Consider the following 25,115-nt stretch of genomic DNA (forward strand, 5'->3'; position numbering starts at 1 on the left):
TTGGGCTGCCAAGTATTCCTGGAGTGGTGATTTAATTTTGGCTGTGTCACAACTGCTATGTCAGCTGTACTGCTGCAAATGCAGCTCTCATGTGCTCCCAGCTGGGCTGTTGCTGTCCTTCAAAATCCTTGCCATGTGTGACACTACAAATGGACAAGTCAGCAAGGTAACAGTTGCAATAATAAATTCTAACTGCATGTATGGGGAAGATCAATAATGCATTACTGCAGGCAGCCAAGTCAGGGACTAACAACACTAAAGAGCAACCTGAGTAAAAGGAGCTTCTTGCAGACTTATGCTGTAAATGTTTGCCTGCTCCTGACCCTGGTAGAGTGGCTCAGCGAGGAAAGGCCTTTGGTGGGTGCTTTGCCTGGGAGAGTGGGGCTTTTATCCAGTTGGGGATCCTCCTAAACCAGAGGGAAGCTTATTTCTACTCCAGCAATTAAAAACACAGACCAAACAGAACCATTTGTGACTTGATGTACATAGAAGTACTGAAGTGTGCCAGCTTTTCACTGAAGCAGGAGCACAGTAATTCTCCCTTGGTAGTTCCAGTGAGATGGAAAAGTTTCTATTCCCACAAGGACTTGAGTGGTCTCTGCAGCAACCATTTCCTTGGCTTGGGACTGTTTCTCCTCCAGAGCTTTACAAGCACACTGTGACTGCCCCTCAGGCCTCCAACTGCATTTTTGAAAGAAAAATGAGGGATAAAAAGATAGTGTTAATTCTGAAAGAACAATATATTGAGTCAAGCATAAAATTATAAATGGAGAAGTAGAACTAGCACTGAAGAGAAAGCAGTTTGCCAGCAAAACCAGAGAGAAGCAGATGGATACACAGACACCCCATGAAAGAGTCTCCTTTCATCTGCTTAATAGCTCTTTCCTGCAGGGACTTGTGGAAACTTAACCACTGGCCATGCAGTAAGCTGACACTCATTTTTTAGCTCACACAAATCAACTGATATCCTTCAGCTCCCTGGTGGGTGAAATGGAGCTGGGTTGGGAATCCCTTGGAGACAAGACCTCAAGACCCCATCCCAGAAGCTCCTGCTGCAGCCTGTCATTGACAGAGGGGTCTGGGCCACCCAGACCATGCAGGCTAGCACCAAGCCAGGACTGCTGTCCCACTGCCATGCCACAAGGCAGACACAACCTCCTGAGGTCCCCTGGGGACAGATCTTCACCTTCCCCAGACTCCAGAATCTGTCCCATCTGATGGCAGACTGCATGTTGCCATCCCAGCTGAGCTGTTCTGTTTACCATGCACAGCCCAGGTAGTGCTGCACACAGTTCAAATCTGCTTTGCCTTCATTAATCTTTTCCAGCAGCAGATGAACTACCAAGCAGCAGAAAACTGCCATATCAAAGTTCCCTTCCAGTTTCTCTGGACACTATCACTCAAAATGGTGTCCAGAAAGAAGGAACCAGAAGGAGCAGCCTCCAGCTCTCTCCTTTCCTGCAGTTCATGGGGGCAGGAGGCAACACAAAACAGAAACCACCACAGGATAAGTCCAGGGCAAGAAAATCAGTCATGCCATGCTGATGAGGGAAAGGTGGGAGATCTCTCTAGGATCTATCGATGCTATCACTGACTGCTGGATCCTCCCTCTGCAGCTGGTAATTTCTCTTATTACACTGGAGGGACAGAGACTTTCTCTCTGGATAATTTCAAGAAGGATTTCCCTATCCCAGAATTTTAATAGATTAAAATTAATATACCTGGGAAGACCTGCAAAAGGTCTCTGGAACTACATGATGACAAATCCCCTCACTACTGCAGTCTGCTTTTGAACTCATCCTGGATGGTGGAACTTTCCTTTTGCTCATTGCAAGGGCTCAAGGAAGCTTTTTCACAAGCATAAATCAGGACAACTCACTGATTTCAGCTCCTGAGGAGAATTAGCTAGATCACCATTTTTAATCTGTCTAAGATTTCAGGGCAAAGAAAATTGTTTCAAATGAGTCAGAGCAAAATCCATCATCCCTTCAGCACTATGAATATTTCTCTCTACTCTGTAATTTGGACTTTGGAAATTCCAGCAATATTGATTAGAGCAATCTGAGTGTCCCAAGCAATAATGAAATAAAACAAAATATTCAGTTTTACATCCAGCACAAATTAGGAATTATGTAAAAAAATGAAGTGGAACCTCTAAAAAACCCCGAGAAACTTTTGCATTTTTTATTATCAGCAAAGCAGGAATAACCATCCTTCCCTCCACAGAAATTCACACAGAGCTATGAACACCTACAATAAATCTAAGAATTGTGAGCACTTCTTAAACTGAATGTGTTGAAGGGGTTTTGTTACAAATTCCAAGATATTATCAGTTTTATTATATTTTATTATACTACTTATATAAGCTTTAGAATTTATGTGCTGTAATATGTCTATTAGGTATATTAACTTCCATAAGAGCCGTAATCCAGTAAAGACTTTACAAAAGGAAAAACCTAATAAATTTTTATATTGTTCTATATTTCAATAAAACGGCCAACATTGATTATTTTAACCTTGGTATTATGTGTTAGATGAAAAGTCTGTGGAAACAATTTCGTGATCCTCTAGGAGTTGTAAGAAAAAAAAGCCAGACTCTTCTATATGACAGGATAGCTGGAATGACAGCTACTGCCAGCCCAATAAAAGCACATGGTATCACCCAAAAGAGAAGCACATAAAAAAGGCAAAAGAGTTTTACTTACTGTTCTTCTGTAAACGTGCATATTTAAGCAGCAAAAAGAGAGATCAAAGAAAACAGAAATGCAATGGATGCAACTTGAAAAAAAAGCCACCAGCATGACAAGGTAAAAGAGAAAGCAGAAGTGCCAGGGAAAGGGTACACAGCTTGCAGAAAAGTCACAATCTCTCGTCATCAGATCACAGAATCATAAAACAAATCAGAATGAACCATGGAATGGCTTGGAAGGGACCTTAAAGATCATCTAGCTGCAACCCTTGCCATAAGCACACCCAGCTCAGACAAAAGGATTTTGCATGTTACTTAGAAGTACCCCTGTCTGAGAAGAGAATTACACTCCTTCCTCAGTTTCTCCTCTTCGTGAGAGCCCACTGCCACTGCCCAGCACTTGCCTGGAGATCCCCATGACCAGGCAGGTCTCCTGAATCCGGTGTGACCCCTGAGGTTGTAGAATCCTTGGGAAAAGCTCAGACCATGGGGTGAAAGTGTTTTCAGGCTCAGCATTAGATTGCTGGCAGCTTCCAGGGTATTAATGTGAAAGAGCCCTGCTGAATTCCATTGTACTGCTCACATTTGTACTCCTGCTCACAGCTCCCTTGGAGGTTGCATGCTCATATCCTAATTTGACTCATCAAAACCAATATCACCAGTGTGGCACTATGATTACAGAAATATAACATGGAGAAAGTGGTGTAAGAAAGGAGAACTGAAGGATACTGAAAGCATACAAGCATAAGAACTAAAGTATGCTGAAGTATACAAGCAACTACTGGAAAAAATGATGAAAACAGCATGCTACTGTAAATCTTCAAGTCTAATGGCAGTAAAATGAAAGAAAATTTAATGTTCAGCTCAATTATTATTCATTAAATATTAAGACTGTGACAGGACTTAGAAACCAACTGCATTGGCCTTCACTGGGTTATCAGTCTGGGGGCTCCAGCACCACTGAATACCTCAATTCAAAGAAATAGCACAGCTCAAAAACTCTTGCAGACTGCAGAGAGTGACTTTCCCAGGGAGGCTTCAGGAACCCAGGAGACTCAACACTGAAGTAGAAGCAATCCTGCCTAAAAAGCCTCCCAGCTCATCTTTCTCTGACCTATTTGTGAAATTCCCCAATGAAGGAAGCTCCCCTGGTAGACAGTTTCACTGTTCAAACAGGGGTGTTTCATCCAAACCAACTGATACTGCAGCTTTGCAGCCCCCCACATCAGTTGCAGTGTGTCATGACTTGGTTAAACATGAATTTTGGCTAGAGATTTTATTATTAATGCTATAAAAGTTAACACGAAAAACTTATCAGGTGAAACTGTGTCCATATTCCAATTGTATTAGTTTTATTTTCCACATCCTTTTATTTAAGAAGTCATTGTTTATCTGTGTATTAATACTGGCACCTGTTAATTTGGAAGGTTTGTCTGGAGAGAATTAATTTATCATTTTATCAGAATTAATTTATGAACTTGTTTTGTTACTTCTATGTCTGCAGTGTCTGTTTCATTGGAGTCTCTCCACTAAACCACACCTTCCTTCCAGGGTTCCAGACCCTGTTAGACCCCAAGCAATCTGCTGTGGATCAAATGCAGATGATATTGGTCTTTTCTGTCTGCTGTGTGCAAGCCAAAGTGACAAAGAGACTGCAGGGCCACACACAGATCACATTTTTATATTAACCTGTAATTGTATATACAAAGGATCTCGTTGAGCTGGTCAAAAATTGTCCTAGGGCTGCTATCAGAGCAGTGGTCCATTAGCTCACTGTGACATTCCACTCTTAAGGGGAAGGGAGCATGCAAGATTCACAGATGGTCATGGTCAAAAGGAGCAACAAAACTCAGAGGATCCACGTAAGTTTACAAAGTTCCATTAGCAGATTACACATTTGGCATGGATATGTGAGCCTGTGATCTCTCACCTAAGCACACAGCAGCAGGTTTTGGAAAACAAGGTAGGGTGAAAGGGAAGAGAGAGAGAGGGAGAGGAAGGGGGATTAAAAAGGGGGAGAGACAAAGAAAAGAAAGAGGGAAAATGAGATCACCAGTTGTGGCTCCAGCTCGATCCAGCTGGGGTTTCCAGGGTCCTGGGGCACGCACATGGAGCAAGTGCACTGGGCTTTCTGGGAGTACCCTTGTAGAGAAAAGTTTTCCCCACCCTGGAAATAAGTTTTTCACTTTCTATGCAAAATAGTTACCATGTGCAGTCTGTCTTTCCAGGCCTTTCTGGAAATGGGTTGGCAGGCTTTGGTGGTCTCCATTGCCCCTACAGTCCATACCCTCTTCTCAACCTCATCCCTGCACTTGTGCTGTACTGCACTGTGCTTATCTCCAGGAGCCAGATCAAGGACTTTTGTCCCAGAAAAGTGCTGCCCCATCTCCAGCCACATCCTGTTCTTTCTCACAGTGGTTTTACCTACACCCCCTGTTTGTTAATACCAACAGCCCTTGGTTGGGCCCACAGCCATCCAGCTATCAGTGTCTGAGACATACACATTAGCTCCCTTATCTTCTAGGCTTCTACACTCACTGTCCTGGCTTTTTAGCACAGCAAGTCCCATGCACTTCAGAAGAAACCTTTTTAAATATCACACAATAGTCAGACATGGATTGCACTAAGCTCTGTGCTAAATCTCAGTTTTAAACCTAATTTTAATGACTGGATTATCCCAAAAGAGCAAGATTTAGTAATAAACCTCTAAAACCTGAGAGAGAAAAAAATGCAAGAACAGATTTAATGTAGAAACTAATTTAGTAGTGATGGATAAAAACAGTATTAGCAAGAGATAGGTAGGCTCCATCTACTAGCTTTCTTCTGATCTCAGATCCAGATCCAAACAAGCATTTGTATTACTAACTGCTCTGTAGAGATGGAAGACTCAGTGAAATCAGCAGGATCTCAGTACCCAAGTGGAAGCCAGCACAGTCTTGTTCCTTCTATACCAGTTCATGGAAGCCTTATGTTCCACTTGGGCTTTTATAAATTCTTATTCAGAAACTATTCATGTGGGTACCCAATTTTAAACCTCAGCTGTACTGACCCCACTGCAGGCTGGCAGAGTCCAGCTCTGCATAACAACTGGATCCCAGAATCACAGGACAGCTGAGGTTGGAAGGGTCATCAGTCCAACACTCCTGCTCAACCAGGGCCACAAATAGCTCTTCTGTCTTCACTGAGAGCCCTTCCCAGGTATGAAGCTGACTAGTCATACATACCTTTCCATGTAAGAGCCTCCAGCAGATCCTAAGGGAGGATTTCAGTTCTTACTGTAAGATGTTTAATTTAGAACGGACAAATAGTCTCGACTGTGGGAGTTTTTCAGTGAGTCACCACCCAGGAATGACTGCAGGCATCTCTCCAGTGGAATGGATATGTCAGCACTGCTGCATTGCACTGAGCTCTACTAGCAGACACCTTCTGAAGCAAGACCAGTGTGAGGATGTCAGTCCTAAGTGACCTAAATAATAACCATCAGTGACAAAGATTGGAAATTAGAAGTAGCTGACTTTTGGAGTGGAATTCACCGCCAGATTCATTGGCAGAAGTGTCTGCATGTGCACTAGTACTGCACTCACCTAGCAGTGGGCTCCAGGATTGATTTTGTTGAGCAAATGTAACTGTGCCATGTTTGATGTGCTCCAGGACACCCAGGAGATCTACACAGGGCTGGATGACATGACACTGCACCCATGAGATGTCCAGTTCCTCCAGGAGCAGTGTCAGAGGTCAAGCATGATCTCCAAAGCTGATATCCCAGAGCACTGTGGACCACGCTGATGGATGCAGGCTGTGCTGATCCAGTCCCCTAACACAGGCACCTGCTGCAGGTGCCTGTCTCCAGCTGCAGCTCCAAAAGTCTGCAGGTTTCCTTTGGGTCCTACACCATATCTGCCAGCCCCCTGCCAGTGTTGTCAAATGCAGCACAGCATCTCAAATGGCACTTGGGGCGTGCATGGGGACAAATGATATCCCTTTATGTCACTGGAGAGGTGATAACAGCTCACACCAGCTACTTTAGGCAGGTTCGTTGTGGTGACAAGGATTGCATCACGGACACCTCTGTTGCTATTTGTTGGGTATAAAGAGGGTCTGATGAGCTCAGATATAGATATTACTGCAATGCACATCTTCATCTGATCAGATAAGAAACACTTCAAGGAGCACAGTTCCTCATATTGCAGGGGTTTCCTGGGAGATTTTGTTCTTACTCTATAAAACAAAAAATGGCTATTTTTGCTTGGCTGGTTCAAACTTTAATATTCTTAATCATAAAAAAGTTGTGAATACCTTTCAATCTGCAGAATGTTTTCTTACCAGTAAAAATAGAGCAGCTCATTTCAGGAGTGAAGGTCTTCAATTTTTTTCACAAAATGCAGCATAAGAATTTACTAAATTAAGCTAGAATCATGGGTGAAAGAGAACTGAAATTATTAGATCCCTTAAATGGCAAAAATAGTTTAAGGGATGAACATAAATAGAATTATGGGCCTCCTCTTAGCGTCTGCCAATGAACATTCTATCCAATCAAAGTGAATACAAGCTTGATAGGATCAAGCAAAAATGTTATGAGTGGGGGGGCTAATTATTGAATGGAAGGTTGTCAGTGGCTCAACTAATGACATTTCATTACTAAGTCATTAAATTGGGCATCTCAATGTTGAAATGAAATCTGTAAAGAAAAAATTGAAGACACTTTAACAAATTCTACCTTCCAGGAAGTGAATTCAACATAAATACCTAACACCTATCGCAAAACCCACTTTTAATGTTTTTGCAGGTGGGAGGTGTTTTAAGAGGAAAAGTCTTGTGGTCATTAAGAAGATCACAAAAGCAGTTCATACCATGCTTCTCTTACTCACCTTGTAAATTTGGCAAGGATCTTTATACATTGCAAATGTGCATTTTTCTGTACTACTAGGGGTCATGACCAAAATTACCAACAAGAATGACAAGTTAACCATTGTTTAAATAAATTAATAACATTAACATTAATGAGCAGAATAGCAAAAAAATACAGAGAGGGATTCTTTATCAACTTCTAAACCAGAAAGATGAAGACTTATCATGGTAGAGAAAACTCCAGGAAGAGATGAGCTTGTTCAGTTGATCAAAAGGAGTCTGAGGGACGATCTTACAGCTACGTGACTGGGGAGTTACAAGAGGGACAGGTATGGGAGGCTCAGGCTGGACTGTGTGGGCAGAGTGGAGAGTACTGCCCAGAAAGTTTTGGTACTTGGATGTTTTCAATACTCAGACAGGCAAAATCACAGCAGACCTGGACTAAAGCTGTCCTGCTTTGAGCAGGAACTTGGGCTTCAGACTTCCAGAACTTCATGCCATCAAATTTGCTGGGATGCCCTGTTTCAATGGCTGCACAGCCAGACCATCTTCCAGTCTGATCCTCTGCCCAGCTCACAGGCTGACTGGGGCCCACAGGGATGGGAGCAGGGCTAGCAGGCTGAAAGAAAAATCTCCATGGATAGATCCAGGTTTCCCTCATTATTGGAAAAGATAGGAGAAACTTTTTGCATCAATAGCCTCCCTAAACTAGCACAGGGAGGTAAAAGCAATGCCACTCCTCTAAAGGCATTTGTCTGAACAGTTGCAAGTAATATGAGCTTGTAATATTCGTGTTTCTCTGGAAGACAAGGCAGGGGAACGACTGGCAATCAGAGGAACAGCTGCTCTGGCATTGGTGGGAAGGCACCACATAGCTTCATTCTTTTCACCAAACCGGCCTTTCTAGGAAAGAGTATCTAGTGGCAGCTTGAAATTATTTCTTTGAAAGGGAAAAGTAACTGCAAGTATGTGGCATGAGAACAATTAAACACTGTTCTTGCCTCATTCACACCTGCAAAGTGCTCAGTGAAATACACTTCACTCTTTCTCCTTCCTCACGTGAAATCTCTCCAGGCGCACATTAAAGCACAACATTCTCATGTGCCTGCTGCAAGATGTGGAGCAGAGAGCAAAGACAGTTTCCAGTATTCAGAAAATCTTACATTTTGGCATTTGGCGCTTTTGAGTCAGTGCTACCTTTGTTGATGCTCACAAGTCATTTAGTCTGTAAATGCAGAGGACCGTCCAAAACTGTTCACAGTCTGCCCTGGTTATTTTGCAGATGCACAGATTTGAGACTATAGATGATGACAAAAATCATCTGATCTGACTTGCAGCACTGCAGAAAACCAGGAATCTCCTTGCCATTCTCATAGCTTACTGGCTAATCCACAGTGGAGCTCTGAGGTAGCCCCTGCTTCTTTTGTAGTGTAGAAAGGGAAGGCATCAGCCATGCACAAATGCTGGAGAGCAGTAAGTGCTCTGTTCTTAATCTCCCCCACATGTACAAGAAAGTAAATGAAAGCCAAGTAAAGAAAATGGGACACAGAGGACCATATTTTCATAGTGCAGCTCTTAAGCTGTCACCCATTACAAGCCCCATGCTCATTAGACCCATTTATGTCACATTTGCACTTGCAGATTGAAGGCCTCTGGTGCAATAACCATTCATTTTATACCAGCAGAGCCTTGACACCTGAGGCCAGCATAGCCCTGCAAGGAGCAGAGACAGCTCTGTGAAAGCCAGGTTTGCTCTCATAAGAATTAAACCAGAGTCCTCCATTTCTCAGACAGGATCCCTTTGCTGTATAGGAGATGTTTGCCCACTCATCAGGAAAATGATTCCTGCAGTTCTGGTGGGTCAGGGCTCTCTGTGCCAGTCAGCTTTTTCCCTCCTGCAGCTATGGCAGTGCAGGCAGCTGCACTGGGGAGGTGTGGAAGAAGCAGGACCACCTCTCCTGCTGGCAAACCACAGCCCAAACGTCAAACTCCAGCAGCTGCTTCACAAGCTGTTGAGCATGAATTACCATCGTTTGCAACACAGGGTACTGGAGCAAAATGGCTTCAGTTTCAGGAATCTTTAGTATATCTGGCTATAATTCATGGCAGTTCAGCTGCTGCTGCATGGATGGCTGAGCCCTCTCTGCAAAAAGTGTTGGAGTCGTTCCAACTGTTTGAAAATAAGCTGGACACCAGAAGAGCCAATATTGCCCTACTCCAAAAGGCCAAGATGGTACATCTTCCTGCATAAATTCAAACTTCAGACACAGAAGGTGATTGGGGGGGGGGGGGAAAAAAACAGAGATTTATACTGGGAAACAAAGGAAAATATGCAACAACCATGATCAGAGTTACCAGGTCTGCACATGTCCCAGATGGCAGAAGCCAAAGAGTATCTGCGTTAAAGGAAAATGAGCTTGGATTACGGATATTTTTAGTTGAAAACTTAGACTATGGAAAGAATAATCTTGGCCACATTTTGCCCATTAAGCTCAGTGAAGTGCTCTGGGATAAGGAAATGAGTGAGAGAATCCCTGGCCAGATTCCACCTTGGCTTCTATTTAATGCAACCAACTTTTCAGCTAATTCTTGTGCACCTCTTGCTCCATCAGAGCATTTACTAAATAACTTTAAGTACATCCCACTCCCATTTAGGCATTAAACTGACACTCAAGTTATGCTGGCTCAGAGCCCATAGTGAGTAAGAATACTCATGGATACAGCAGTAGTTGAAAGAACAACACCTTATTCTTTGCAGCAGGGCCTCCAGCATGAAGGGCTCTTCTTCAGAGTGAGACGAGGTGCAGAGTTTGCTCAGATCCCACCAAGCTCCCAGGCACAGAGGTGGGATTCAGTTCACCCAATGGCAGATAGTTCCAACACAGGTGTTGACATCACCTCATCACCTCCAACTCCTTTTATATGAAGTGGAGGGAAATAATATGTTCCTGTTCTTCACCTGTAGGATCTCTCCAGGGGATTCATCATACACATGTTGAGTAGCATTTATAAAAGGGCCAGCTTCAGACAGATAAGCTCTCTTTAGAGAATGACTCCTTCCACCTATCTGCAAAAAGGCAGGGACTGTCCATCCCCCCCAGGTCCTTCAGAGGAGCTAAGACCCAGCCCAGTTGTGAGAGTCAAAGAGGAAACCTGGCCCTGCCCAGTAAAGCTGGAGCTGCCTCACCATTTTCTGGGGAGCAACCTAAGAAAAAAATCTCTGTCTCTCAAAAAGAGCCACTCTGAAACTCTTAAGAAGCCAGCGAGCCCTGTTCCAAACAGGAGCTAATCCTGACCCTGGATGAGCGAGGCAACTGCTCCACAAGAGGGCCCCAGGCACCAGCAGAGCCCGGGGAACACCTCTGCCCCTGTACTGCCCGCCCAGTGCCAAGCTGGGGAAACCCTCCTGCTTCCTCCACCAGCCCTGGGCCCCGTGGCCATCCCAGAAACTGTCTCCACTAGTCCCATCTGACAGACACTTACTAAATGATGTCACCATGGGGCACAGAGCTGCATTTTGAGGTTCACATCCTCAGAAGGTGCTTGGCTGGCTTTGTATAACCAACTTCACACTCAGGAGACAGAACGGACATCACAAGAGCACTGAGCACAATTTTAATGATGAAATTAGTGAGTTACTCCCAAGGACTCCCACACCCAAAACCATCTCCTGAGAGAGGTCAATGAACCCCCCTTCCTGCCAGCTCCATTCATTAGTGGAATGCAGTGCTGAATGCAATTAAATGCCCGGGAGAGGATGCAAAAAACAGCCAGGAAATGAAGAGTTTAGCCATGGTCTTCCTACATCACAATGATTGCTTCTGCGATTGCCAGGGCTCCAGGCTGGAGACAAGTGAGCCAGATGTGCCTCTTCACAGCTTGGGTGGCAGCTTGACCAATGGAGACATCCCAACAGGAATTGTCTGACAGCCCTAAACAGACATATCTTTATTCTTGGCAATGCTGTTGGTTTAGTCCATCCAACCTCTTGCTGAGTTCCTGCTTTCAGGTGAATTTATTCTATTCTAACTCTTGTGTCTTACCTTTCTGTATTGAAATTAGTTTCTTATAAGATGATTTAACTTGCTTGCAGCTTCTGTCCCCAGAGTAAGTCCTGAATCTCCTCAGGTACAATAGTCCTGAATCTCCTCAGGTACAGTAGCATGCCCATTGCAAAAGTCAAAGTGCAAACAGCTAAGGCAGAGGGCACTATTCCTCTCTCCTCTTACAGCTGGAGACCCAAGGCCCAAAGAGACCAGTTAGCCAGTGCCACATGTGAACAGCAGGCACAACAGCAGGCACAACATATCCCCCCTGACCTGTGTCCTCCAGTATCCTAACCACAGCAAGTAGTGCCACCCACTTGGTTTCTGCTTGGCTTGCAAGGCTTTGTGCTTCCTGGGGGAAAGAATGGAATCTCCTGCTTGGAGCTGTGTTGCCTGCTTGGACCACATTGGAGTCATGATGGTGTTTTAACCAGATGTGCATGTTCCTATGCTGTGCCCACTAGAACCTGGTTTCTAGAGGGTCCATGCCTGGTTATAGGGTCCTTTGTCAAGTCATGCTGAACACTCTCAGTGCAGATTATTTAACAGCTGCTGGGGTTAGATGTAATCTAGCTCAGAGGCTATAGAGATGTGAGAGAAGTTCATGAAGCTTGTGAAGGAAAGCAGATACTGTGTTTTACTCAGGTCAGCACAGAATTCACTCCTCATCCAAAGCTGCAAACAGAGTTGGTGAAAGGCTTCTGGAGAGCAAGTGCTCCAATGACAACTTCCAGATATCTCCCCAGTGAGCAGGGAGGCCCATATCAAGCATCAGTGGCACATGTGAATAGCTGTAATGGGAGGAAAATGCTCAAGTTATGACGTTTGTTTTCAATTTCTTCCTCAAACTCAGCTCCATATGTTGTTACATTTTTCCAGCCTCTGCAAAGTGATTCATGTGGCATGTTGCCTAACACTGCACTGTGTGCCCGTATGAGGTCTCACATGTGCACAGGGAGAGCTCTGCATAAGGCAGATCCCACCTCACCAAGGGCCAGACCCACAGCACTGCCTGTAGTGCTCCTGCCCTTCTTCAGCTAAATACTGGATAGGAGTTCCTGCATCTCCCAGCCCACAGTGCCTCAGGGAAAACTGTGTTTGAGGTTCCTGTCCCTCCCACAGCAACAGTCCTGCTGTTCCATCCAGTTGAGAGGAGATGATGTAACTGGCAGCAAACTCTGTCCTCTTGGCCACAGGAGTCCTGCAAATAACCCTCTGGTGTCTCTGACCCAGCACCATGCCTGATGCTCCCACATAGATCTCTCTGTCCAATATTTACACAGCAACATGTAAACAGCATCTTCTCTCTGCAAACGTAATTGGAAACTCTCAATTGATTTTGTGCCAAAAAGATATACCATAAAACTCAAAAGGGCTAATACTGAGAAGGATATTAGCAATAAAAACCCATATAAGTCTGCACATAAACATGAGTGAGCATTATGAGAGCGGGAGACCGACATGCAAACCCTGCATGCTGTTTTCCTGAGGTGATTTTGCTAACATTTGGAGCTCTGGTGTAATAACCTTTCACATAAATATTGCAAGACTCCACTACGTAATTATTCCATCCTGAATGTCATCATCTGTATTTCTCCCAGAATACAAGTGGTTTGGATAATTGTAGGGAATGTCTCAGAGTCTGTTGCTCAGTACCAGGTTCAATTACTTTTACAGCAGCATGAGGAGATGTTGGAGGGATGTCAGCTCCAGGGGAGGCAAGGAGATGGAACCACATCGGGGAAGGTGGAGGGAGTGTGGTGCAAAGCTGACTGAATTCAGGTACAAGCCAAACCATGCCTAAGCTTGTATAGATCTGCTTTCTGTGATGAGGCAACCGGCAGTGGAGAAGGAGAGGGAGAAGAAAGGAGGAGAAGGAGAAGAAGGAGAAGGAGAAGGAGAAGAAAGGAGGAGAAGGAGAAGGAGAAGAAAGGAGGAGAAGGAGGAGGAGAAGAAGGAGGAGGAGGAGGAGAAGGAGGAGAAGGAGGAGGAGGAGGAGGAGGAGAAGGCAGTGTTGTTGCACCCCTGAACTTTTGACACAGTCTCCCATTGTGTCTTCATCATCAGAGTGGTGGAATGTGGGTTGGATAAGAGAACAATAAGATGGGTGGAAAATGGGCTGTGCCACCAGGCTGAGGGAGGTGTAAGCAGCACTGCAAAGTCCAGCTGTCAGCCAGGAACTGGACACATCCCTCAGACCAGTGGTGGGATCAGAATTGCTTCTTGTCTCCCTTAATAGGCTGACTGATGGGACTGGGGCATTCTCTGCAAGGATGCAGTCACCAAACCAGCATAGTGATACACTGGAGGGCAGGCTGCTGTTCAGAGGATGGAAATTGGGCTGAAATTTGGGCTTTGCAGGTTAGGGGCCTTTCCCCAATTCGTAAGGTTGCATGTGATCCCAAAGATCTTGCCCAAGCGTTTAAACACCTCTCAGCCAAAGTTTTAACTGAATTGTGTGCCAAAGCCTTTCCCTCCTAAGCACTGATAGGAAGGTGTCACTGATGGGAAGCCATCCTTCACCTTGGGCATTGGGAACCCAAAAAACTTTGAGGGTCTCAAGCTGAGATGCTTGGCCTGAGGCCCTTTGGTTTTAACTGAACCACAGAGGGCATGAGTGTCAGATCTGGGATAGCCCTCTCTGGGGAATCTGGAAGGATGTGGTCCTGATTGAATAATGACAGAAAGGAGAGAAAAAAAAAAAAAAACCACTGAAGAAGGAAATCAAAAGGCTGTTCTGCATCTACAAGAAACCAAGCCTGATTGGTTTTTCTCCTCACCTTGGAAAGTCATTTTAGATAGAGATTTGCAGGAAATGAGAGTTCTAACCTACTTTTTCTAACAGCAATATCTAACATCCAGGTATTCCTGGCACTTATATTTTGCCTCAACTGTAACATTCAGCCCTTTAATAGTCCCAAAATGGGGATGTAGCTCCATAGGGGACCTTCAGACCAGAAGTTGCCCTCACTTTTTGTACTTTCAAGGTGTGTTTCAGCAAGAGACAAAACACCATGTGCAAGCAGATGGAGGGCTTGGGGACATCCAGCCTCAGCAGGGAAACCAAGGCTGCCCTGAAGACCCAAGGATCTGTGCCTGCCTTGGACATGTGCTTGTCTTGGGCAGACAAGAATAAACAGGGACCAGAGTCTTTGTGTCTTCAAAGAACACCTTATGCATGTCAGAAAAAAGAGCTGAGCCGTTCCCCACTCACAGCTAGGAGCTACTAGAAGAAAGGAGCTTCACACAAGAACATGACTCGACACCTGGGCATTTCCCTCTGCTTCTCCCTCTACCTGCAAATCCCAGCCTTGGGCTCCCACTCCCATGTGAATTCCTGAGTGGGAGATCTGAGTTCACAGGACCACATGTCAGCTAAACACACTTGAGTCATGGCATTGAAGCTTAAGGTTTCTGTCTTGATGCATAAATCTGCAAAGTGAGGCTAAGGTATTCATAAAGCTCCTGAGAGAACATGGGGCTTGAGACCAGGGAAAGCTGCCTGATCAGCCCCAGCAGTACCTGCTGCCCACATCATCCCCACATATGAGGCAGCAGGTACTGCTAAGAGCAGTTTTAGGTGCTGAATCAAGATTAGAAGGAAGAAAAGCACAGTCTTAGCCTTTGCCCTTTCCACATCACACCATTTGGGTTTTTAAAATTTTTTTTTCAGAGATGAATTCTCAAAGAAACTACTTGTTTAAGGCAAGAAGATGAGGCATTTAATTACCGTGATGCCATTCACAACATGACAGCCAAGCATCTGTTGGATTTTTTATACTATAATCTTTATTCTAGACCCAAAACCACAAAACCTTCTCTGGGCTAATCTGGAAGAAGAGCCCCGGCCCCAGGCCCCAGGAACAGCTAATCTCTTTCTCCAGTAACTCAGATTTGTCTTCTCTGCAACACACACAGTTTGCATGACCATCCCCAGCTTTGAAATTCTGTGGGGTAAGTCAAACACCGAGGAAGCGCTCATTCCACATCACTTGGTATTCCTCACATCCAGTGATTTAGGCCATATCCTTGTGATGGCCCAATCCAAAGTTTCTCAAACTTTCTGTACTACTGGACGTCTAAGTGGGCTTCACTCAACCACAGCCACTGCTTGCACCACCATGGGCTTTCTCATCTCAGCTTGTCTCAGGCTTTCAATGAGAAATGGCTAAAAGTGATGTGGTTCTGCAGATTAGCTGGATCCCTTACTGGGGGATTCACATTCTCTGAACCTGAGAGAAGCAGAGAAAAGAATGACCAAAACAATTCTGATCTCATTGGCTGCTCCTGTGTTGTGCCAAAGTAGAGTGCAATATGGAGATTGTTTACCCAAAGTGATGGTGTTTTGTTTCCTTGGCCTATCAGGGCCAAGCGTGTGCCCAAACTGTCGGTCAGCAGACAGTCACAAGATTCTGGGCAGCCGAGCTGAGTTGGGTGCTTGTGCAGATTCGGTTTAGATGTAATGTAATATAGTGTCATATAATAGAGAATAATAAAGTAATTAATTAGCCTTCTGATATCCGTGGGGTCAGATGCATCATTCCTCCCAGACATTGGGCAGAAACATCACCGACACCTTACAATGGTCATACAGAGAGATCCAGGCACAGTTTAGGGACATTAAATGGGTGCCAAGACCAAATCCTACAGACAACCACAGCTCTCAAATGGCACTGCTTTTCCACCATGCTCTTCTGCCCTTGTTGAATGCTTTCAGAGAGAAGTTCTGAGAGAATAATCATTGCAAGAGTCATCCAACATATTGCACTGTGACACTGCACTGTTAATGTTTTAAGAAAGCATCAAAACCTGCTGAAATCAGCTGCTTCACTGTGCAGGTAAGATAAATTGCAAAACAAGAGAGTTAGCAGAGACCTTGTGAGATATAGGACATAGCCCTGCCCACCAGATAAGGAGCTCAGCCTTAGAAACTGCCTGAGAGATGTTGAGAACCTCTCCCTCCTCCTGACAGGGAGCACCCAGGGCAGGGTGGCACAGCAGTTCCAGAAGCAGCAGTGGCAGCCAGGATGGCACAGACCTCTCCCACTTCTGCTTGCAGTCCTCATTTTACAGACAAGGTTTTCATGTAGCAAGAGATTATGAGTGACTTACCAAAACCAGAATGGAGTAGGGTTATTATTTTCAGAGCAAATTCTCCGAGGTCCTGTCCCAATACTTTATCTTAAGTGTTAGACTACAAATTAAGCAAAAAAGCCACTAACCTTTACCACATCCATGCCTTCCCCCACCACTGTGATACACCTGTAAAAAGAGTATTGTCTTTTAATAAGCAATTTTTCCTTGACCAGCTAAAAATATATATTTGTAAAATGCATCTTCATTAATTTGAAATATTTTCACATGCTTTTTGAAGATATGAGCTCAAGCTATAGTGTGGTATGGAAGTTTATAGAGGTGCAAACAAACAAACAAAAAAATCTGCTCCTCAAAATCTAGCAGCAAAAGCCAGCTTGGGTTGGCCACTGTTTCCTGGGACTGGGCAAGGCTCAAGGAGCCAGATTTTCACTCTCAGCAGCAGAACAGCTTAGTGAACACAAACTCTGGGAAACATGGACTGAAAAGTCCAAGTCAAAGTTCAGTTATTTTGGAATTGTTAATGTGAAAAATAATACTTTATTGTAGGAAAAATCCTCGGAGACTTCCTCACACACATTCATCACTCAGAGCAGATACAAGGAGGTTATTCAAATTTTCCATGCTCACATTAATCGCAGCAGCACCTTGCAGGGACTTCCTGCAAGAAGGAAAGCCAGACTGCAGTGAGCACTTTGCATGGATACAGAAAAGGAGACAGTCTGATCTCTTGGACTTTACAATAAAGTAGGTAACAGAAATAAACAGATGAGCATTGAAAGAGCAAGCAGCACAGAAAGCATTTGGGTAAAATGATAACACTTTGAGTAAGCTGTGAATACATGGAAATTGCTTTCTAATTGACATTTTTCTGAAGCCAACCATTCTGCTTGCCTTCAAGTGGACAGAGCAGTGTTGCAAAAACCTTCAGTACCTTCAGCTCAAGCTTGACAGCTACCATTAATCCATCCATTAACTGAACAGCTGAGGAAAGAATAAACAGGCCAGAGCATCATGATCTTCAGTGTTACTGTGCTGATTAAAATGTCAGCAAATTACAGCTATGTCACCTGTAACAGTCTTCTTGCCTAGTATTTGAACTTTCTTTGTTGTTTTTAGGTTCTAAGAGAATAATCTTCTAATGATATAGGAGTACTAAGAAAAAAAATCTTCCTTCTGTAGGCACAGGAGGCTTTTCAGCTCACACACAACAGCAAAACAAAGCCACTTTTTGGGGAACAGATATCTGCTTTTGTGTAATTTTCTCTACTGTGACAAGGCTGAAGACATTTGACATCTGAGGCCAGTGAGAGTTCTCTAGAGGGTCTCTCTGCAGACAGCTTTATTAAGCAATGGTGTCTTCAGTCTTAGTCTTGAAAAATCAGTGTGTGCTGAGCCCTGGATTCACTTGGACATGGTGATTTCTAGATCCACATGCACTGGGATCCATGCAAAGCCTTGCATCCAACTTCTCCACCTCATGAAGAGCAGTTCTAAAGACTGTGTTTGCCCTTCCAGTGGGAGAACATATCATAAGAAAGAAGGTAGAAAAGATGAAGGAGGAATTCACATTCCTCTATTTTATTCTGTAGAACTACTCAAAACAAAGGAAGAGAAGAAACTTGAAAGGACAAGGATCAGTTTCAGAAGGAAAGGATATTTCTCAGAGAAAGAGTAAGGGTACTCAGAATGGCAGAAGGGAGTGGGAAGCAAACATGCAGCACAGAGGACCAGGGTACATCTCCTTGGAGAAATAACCATCTCACAATAGGTCTGCAAGGTGGCCCAAAATGCACTGTAGTTCATGTCTTGGGTGCTCCCCATGGGAACTGACAGCTCCAAGGGCTTTCCAAAACACATAGTGTAGGATTTTAATTTGCTTTTCCTGATCCAGAGCATGTGAAAATCTCTCATAATTTCATGTATGGGGAAGAGAGCGCAACTTTTTCAATGTTTTGGCAGAAAAACAGAAAACTAGGTTAAAATATATGAACTAAGATTTTATTCGAAAGTCTTCAGTACGAAAACCCCCAGAACTGAATCATTTTAGAGATGTTGGTCACAAAGAAAGGGCATTGTTTTCTTTCTTTTTTCAAGCACATTAAAAATGGGTGAAAATAAGCACACAGCCCTCCAGCAGCTCTCAGCCTGCCCATCCTCTGGGGTTCAGTTGGAAAACTGTGCTTGGAAAACATCTATAAAAATGCTGGCAAATGTATATCAGCTTTTTCCCAAAAGACCTAACAGGCTTTTATTATCCAAACATATCAGATGGCTTGGAAAATCCACATCTGTACTGAGCTGCCGAATGGGAAATGAGATCAAAATGTGAAACTAAGAACTGCCGATACTTTCTTCGTAAATGACATTAAAACCAGAGGAGAAGGAGGCTTAGCTTCTCCATTCCCCCTCACTCCATCAGCTCCTGAAGCCCCAGCAGAAGGAGGCTGTCAGTGAGGAGCTCCTTGTGCAGCCAAGGAGCCCCTTTCCAGCCAAACACAGAGGAGAGAAATGAAGAGCTGTTATTTCAAGGGGCCAGCCCTGGTGATGGTTTCAGTACCAGCATTTTACTTGAACAGATAAATCAATCCTTGCAACCCAGACAAAAAAGAAAAATATGAACAAAAACTTTTAGCTGGTGTTTCTTAAACCAGAGAAAATAATTTCAATATTATTTTAATACTTTTAATATAAGATCTATTTTCATCAACTAACTTTTTAAATACAACATAAGTTCTTACTAGAAGGAATGTTAAGATTAAACTCAGCACACAAGTTCTGTGCTCATGGTTTTTCCCTCTCTGGACATTACAAAAAAAAGTTGCACACTTCCCTTTTTGCTCTGGCAGTGACTGCTGTAGTTATTATTTTCCTCCCTCTCTGCTGCTGATGCCAGTTGAGCATGGAAAGACACACAAATGGAGAAAAGTCACAGGAGAAAATTGACAGGAGAAAAGGCTTTTGGACTGAAAGTTGCCTTACATCATTTAGAGTTGCTAGGATTAGCTCATTTGAACTCCTATGGAGTTGGGAGATGTGGTGTTTGGAGATAAATCCAGCTTTTCTTCAGTGATATAGTTCATCCACTATAATAACGTTTCCACCAGGATGAATTTGAGTTAGCTTTAGGCTTCCTAGCTCCTGTTGTTGTATGCCAGCACAGAGTGCTGCTCTGTGCAAGGCTCTGTGTTTCCTGAGCACTCAAGGAGGCAGGTCAGCACTCAAGCTGAATCCTCCCAAAATGCTGGAGAGAGTGTTTCTGGGATACAGGAAAAATTAGACACATGCAGCCTAGGGCAATAAAAGATAATATGAAGTGGGAGTTTTTCTGTGCAAACAACTGACTGTTGAAATGGAAAAGCCTCATTAAAGGAATATAAAACTTACAACCAATTGGATACACATAATTATTGAAATCTGAAAAAGTCAAGACAGTCCTGAGATAAGTTTTCTGTATAGTTCCCTTCTGATGTGGAGCTGTGATAAAGCACTTGGAGTGAATCACCACCTTATTCCCAGAGCCAGATAATGGGACACACACAAGTATCTATCCTCACCCAGCTATCAGCTGCCAAGCCAATAAATGCTTGATGCATTCCTCATCCCCTCTCCTGGAGTCTGGGTATTTCAGGGGTTGGGCAGGCTTGCAGGCTATAAAACAGCACAAATGTCACACTTGTACCTCACCCCAGTGCTGGCAGGTGGGGGGGTGGCAAAGAGGAAACGTCTTGTAGGTCTACTAAAACCCATGCAGACACATCTGATCTGTCTTGTAGAGACAGAGGACAGCAGTTCATCAGGCTGGGCTTGAATTTCTCTCTGGACTGAGGCTCCCAAGCCTTACTCTTCATGTCAGTGATCTAAAGTTTAGCTGAGTCAGCCTACAGATTGTTCTTTATATCAAAAATAAGGATTTCCTGCAACCTCAGTGTTGTCTTTATGTGACTTCTGGATGTGTAGGTTCAGAGTTTAGCCAGGGAAGAGGGCTAGTGTGTCACTGTAGCTGAGAAACAGCACCTGTCCCACTGGAGCCAGTGGGATATTTGCCATTTTGCTTCACTGGGACCAGGATTTTAGGCAAAGTGCTTAAGAAAGCAGGCAGTAAGTTGGAAGAGAAAGAAAAGTGTGATCTGCACAGCCAAGGCTTTACCTGTCTATTGGCAAAAAAAGGAAAGCTGTAGCTCCTGTGTTACAGCTGCAGCTAAAACTGTTAAGCTCTGTGGGCTGTGCTGCCCTTTATCTTATGAAACCCCAAGGTCTTCCCCTTTCTCCCAACATCTATGCAGGTCCTTCAGTTTTCATATGGTGAAAGAAGTCCATGCTACACTTTGATGCTGTGGTCACCAGGTGTACCACATTTGCAGTGGTCCTCAGATGAAAATAGCACTACAGATTCTGGTAAGACTCAGGTCAGCAGTCACTGAAGTGGGGACACTCCACACCCATCCATGTGTGCTTCCAGCACCCTCAGATCCACTTCCCCAAATCCCCAGGGTGAACACCTATTAGCAGTAAGCAAGGCAGAACCTGGCAGGAGTACTGCCAGGGGCTTTCTCAAACATCTCACACACATCCACATACAGAAAACATTTCTTCTAACCATGGCACACATCACCAGCTAAGCCAACAGGGAATTGCCTCCTGACCATCCTGTTGTTTCTTACTTTCAGCATCTACTCCATTATCTTCTCCTGTTAACTTCTTTCAGCAATTAATTCAGAAAAATACACTTTGGCACCAGCTTTGATGTTTGAATTGTCCAAAGTTCAGATGAAATTCAGGAGCACCTTCTCAGCCTGCAAGATCCACTGTGGTGCTCCTGGCATTCTCCCTGTCCATATTGTGTCAGGTGAAAGAAACCAAGAGTCTCACAACTGCCTGCATTTCTGATCAGTTTTGTTCACTTTCTTTCCTGTAGGCTGAGCTTTTCATCATGGTTCGCCACCTCAAGTGCAGTCTTGCACTCACATGGTCACACAGTTTTCCAGGGATGGTGAACCCAGGCATGGCCAGCTTGGTGCCCAGGCAGTGAAATCCTGTATCCATCCACACCCTGCTGAGTCAGCATTGCTGCAGCCCAAAGAAGCCCGCCACCAAACTCAGCTCTGATGTCAACTGGGGCCTCTGTGCCTTCTCATAAGACAAATATTTTCCCATGTAGGATCTGCTGAGCCACAGATGAAGGTGGACTGCATTAGGCATCTGTTTTCCATTGCAACCAAGCTGTTTTGAAATCACATTTTTTGCAGAAGCATTAGCGTGTTACCATCAGCTTCAATGGGAATTTCTATGCCAGAGTAGCAGATGAGGCAGTCCACCACTCTGCCCCTCCCCCCTTTTTTTTTTAATTTTACAGTGCACACAAATATTAACATATCATCCTGATAAAGCTTTGTTTACTGGCACGGGGCCAGCCCCTCTGCAGTGCCTCCTGCTTGGCAGCCTAATCTCCTGAAGTTCGAGGGATGCAGTCCAAATCTCTTAGCAACACTAAATCTCATTCAATTAACTTTGTTGGGGGACAAAACCATTTTGTTACCACTGCTTGCCAGTCTGCCATGTACAATATGCCATCCAGCAGTTGGGCCGTGCAGCCTTTAGACGTGGCAAGGAGGCACAGCACACTCCAGCACAGCAGCTCTGGCTACACCAGCCATCCTGATCTGCAAAGCAACCCATCAGCCAAAAACTCCAGGTCCTCAGAAATGTCCACAGTGGCATCAGATCCAAGCCACAGCTTGGGTTTTAATGGCTCCTTTTGATGCCCCTTGTGCTCTGTTTCCAGCAGAGACTCCTACTCCAAGCATCACTGCTCCCTCTCAGGATCCACATGCCACCTCTGGCTTGAAAGATGCTGGGGCAGCAGCCACCAAAGAGGTGTCCCAATCCAGCATGGCCCTGCACTGGCTCCAGCAAGGGCCACACACTAAATGTATGAATTTACATCTCCTTCTGGCACTGCTCTGTGAATAACAGCCCGAGACTTGGCTCCAAGGGATGTTCTTCTGTACCTGTGAAAAAGCAGGGAAATGTATGGGGATGTCTTACAAGTCCACAGAGTAGAAGAAAATGAAGCTACTACTAATCTCAGCTAGAAGATGCTGGGTGCTGCATCCTCTGGGGAATGGTGGGTTAACATCACAGCCCTCTCCTGTGTGTGATTTTACACACTATTCATGCTTAACTGCAACACGTGAATCTTTAATTACAAATCTAAGACATTAAAGGGAAATTAGCTTAGGTTCAAATTAATTTTCTTTCCAGAACTAGTCAAAAACAACCAAAAACCAGTAATTTGATTCCACCACACAGCAGGTGGCATTATATCCTTCATTAAATCATACAGATATGACTAATATTAATCTTCATTTGTACCACTATGCATCAAATTTGGTATCCATCACGCCATCCTCAGCATACTAACTATTTTTAAATGTATTTCATTAATGTGTTAAGACATAAATAAAAGCAGTGAATAGGACCTGGACAGGAATTAATCCCTCTCCCACCTCCCCTCCAGACAACAGACCCCAACATTTCTCTGAAACATCTGTACCAATATCAGAGCATTAAGGAAAACATTTAGAAAATCTACATTTATTTTTCCTTCTATTACTGAATTACCAAAACTCTTGCAAGTAAATTCACTGTATTGGGACAAAGGGTTCTCTTGTCTTTGTCTCTTTTAATACTGGCAAGAATCTTTCTGAAACCGAAAGGTAATTTACAGTTCATAGGCAGCTCAATACATGTCCATGCCCTTATAAAGGTATACACCCTTATCTCTTACTCTGTTAGTGTGTCCCCCCCACTTTTTCCAAGCTTTCCCCTAAAATGCCACCCTTTTATTGAAAAGCTAAATCCTGTCCTGTCTGCTCAGTCCTGGATAAAACACAGTTGTTGGTGGCATCATGTTAAACTTAATTTGTGTCTTTTAATGCAAATGCACCCAGAGACTGAAGCAATTGGCACATTGTTTTTATAAATCAGGTTTTACATACAGTATCTTTTTTCCTCCAGACACTCTCAAAGTGCAGGAAAATCAGTATTTTATAGGGAGCACATGAGTTAACCATCTCTGTTGAAAAATGTCACCATAAATTTGTCACTGGTCTAGGGTGACATTTAAGGTGGCTACTGTGACAAAACATTTTTCACTGAGAAGCTGCCTTTTTGGGATTTTCAAGATCAGAAAAAACCATTTCCCTTTAGTTGCAGTAAATACACATAGCCTAACCTGTAATTTACCATGTTATCCAGGAGCTAGCTTTGCAAATCCAGCTTTCCAAAACTTTGAGAAGCTTTTACTAGCATGGCTTTGCAGCAAAACAAAATCCTGGAGCTAACCCAGCATGCAGGAAAAATCAGTGTGCTGAGGACCTAAGGGCAGGTGTCTTACTAAGAAAATGATACAAACTCTTGGCTGAGCCCCAGCAGGATAAAGACTCCAAATTGTTTCTGTAGCACTGTGATACTGCTTTTCTATTTCAGAGAGTGGTATAGACGCACTTTTCTGTGAAAGCACGACAATTCCTACTGCCACTGCAGGGATCCAGGTCAATCTCATAAATATTTACCTCAACCTGCAGCAAGCCCAGCTAAGCCTTCCTCCTGGTGTCAGCAATGGGGTGAACAATGTGCAGCACAGCCAGTGGCTTTAGACTCCAGGGATCTGGCTGTGCATGAGTCCCTTGCAGGGGGTTGCCAAAACTCCCAGGAGTCCCAATGTGGGCACTGATTTGTATGACTGCTTGGCCATAGCCAAAGCTGCTGGAGACCTTGTCTCCAGTTTTCTCAAGCTCTGGTTTCCCACCAATAAATTGGGATAACCATAGGGGCTGATACTATGAGTGTGCTGTGAAGCTTATGAAGTTAATATTATAAGTACCTTAAGGCTCTGGTTTACACAGAGTTACAGCAGGATTGTTATTTTTGAGCCTGCACAGCCAAACACCAGTAAACTGATGACATTCACCTTCAGAAAATAGATTTTTATCTTCTCACATTAAACCTGACCAGGGTAAAACTTGCTTCTGTCCTCCTGCTGTTGAAATATGTTGCCATAAGTGTTTAGTGTAACATCTGACCTGTTTCTCTTGAATCCTCCTAGATTATGGTCAAGTCATTTGCACTTCAATAGTTCAGGGGCTGTACTACAATTTCTGGGGCTGGAAAGTAGCTCAGCTGTAAAAACTTGCTGGAGGCTGTAAAATGGCATAAAGAGGCTAAACCAGGGAGTATTTTTAAAGACAGTTTTGGAGGGAGACAATTATTACACTTGAGTCCTTCCCCCTCTGTTCCCCATTTGGTTGTGAGCCTGAAAATTATGCAGATCTTCAAGGCCATCTTTCCAAAATGGCTTAAAGACAAAACTACAGTAACCATTTGTCAGCTCTCTGACTCAACAGGTAAAGCAGAGCCATCAGTGCAAAGTTAAA

At 44.0% G+C, this 25,115-nt stretch overlaps 1 long non-coding RNA gene across 4 annotated transcripts in view; it reads right to left on the bottom strand.

Annotated features, from left to right (window-relative positions):
• Positions 1-3,265: 3,265 nt before the first annotated feature.
• Positions 3,266-25,115, bottom strand: part of LOC115484850 (uncharacterized) — a 28,567-nt gene continuing 6,717 nt past the window's right edge. For 3 of the 4 annotated variants that reach the window (XR_007776933.1, XR_007776931.1, XR_007776932.1), the window contains exons 3-4: positions 16,806-22,688; positions 11,146-12,374 (exon numbers count right to left, since the gene is read on the bottom strand). This is a non-coding gene — a long non-coding RNA (uncharacterized LOC115484850). Of the gene's footprint in view, positions 3,359-11,145; positions 12,375-16,805; positions 22,689-25,115 lie in introns of those variants that run through there. The other variant, XR_007776934.1, reaches the window with a different exon arrangement.

The sequence above is a fragment of the Serinus canaria genome, chromosome 2 (genome assembly GCF_022539315.1).
Source record: "Serinus canaria isolate serCan28SL12 chromosome 2, serCan2020, whole genome shotgun sequence".
In the NCBI taxonomy this organism is placed as follows: domain Eukaryota; kingdom Metazoa; phylum Chordata; class Aves; order Passeriformes; family Fringillidae; genus Serinus; species Serinus canaria.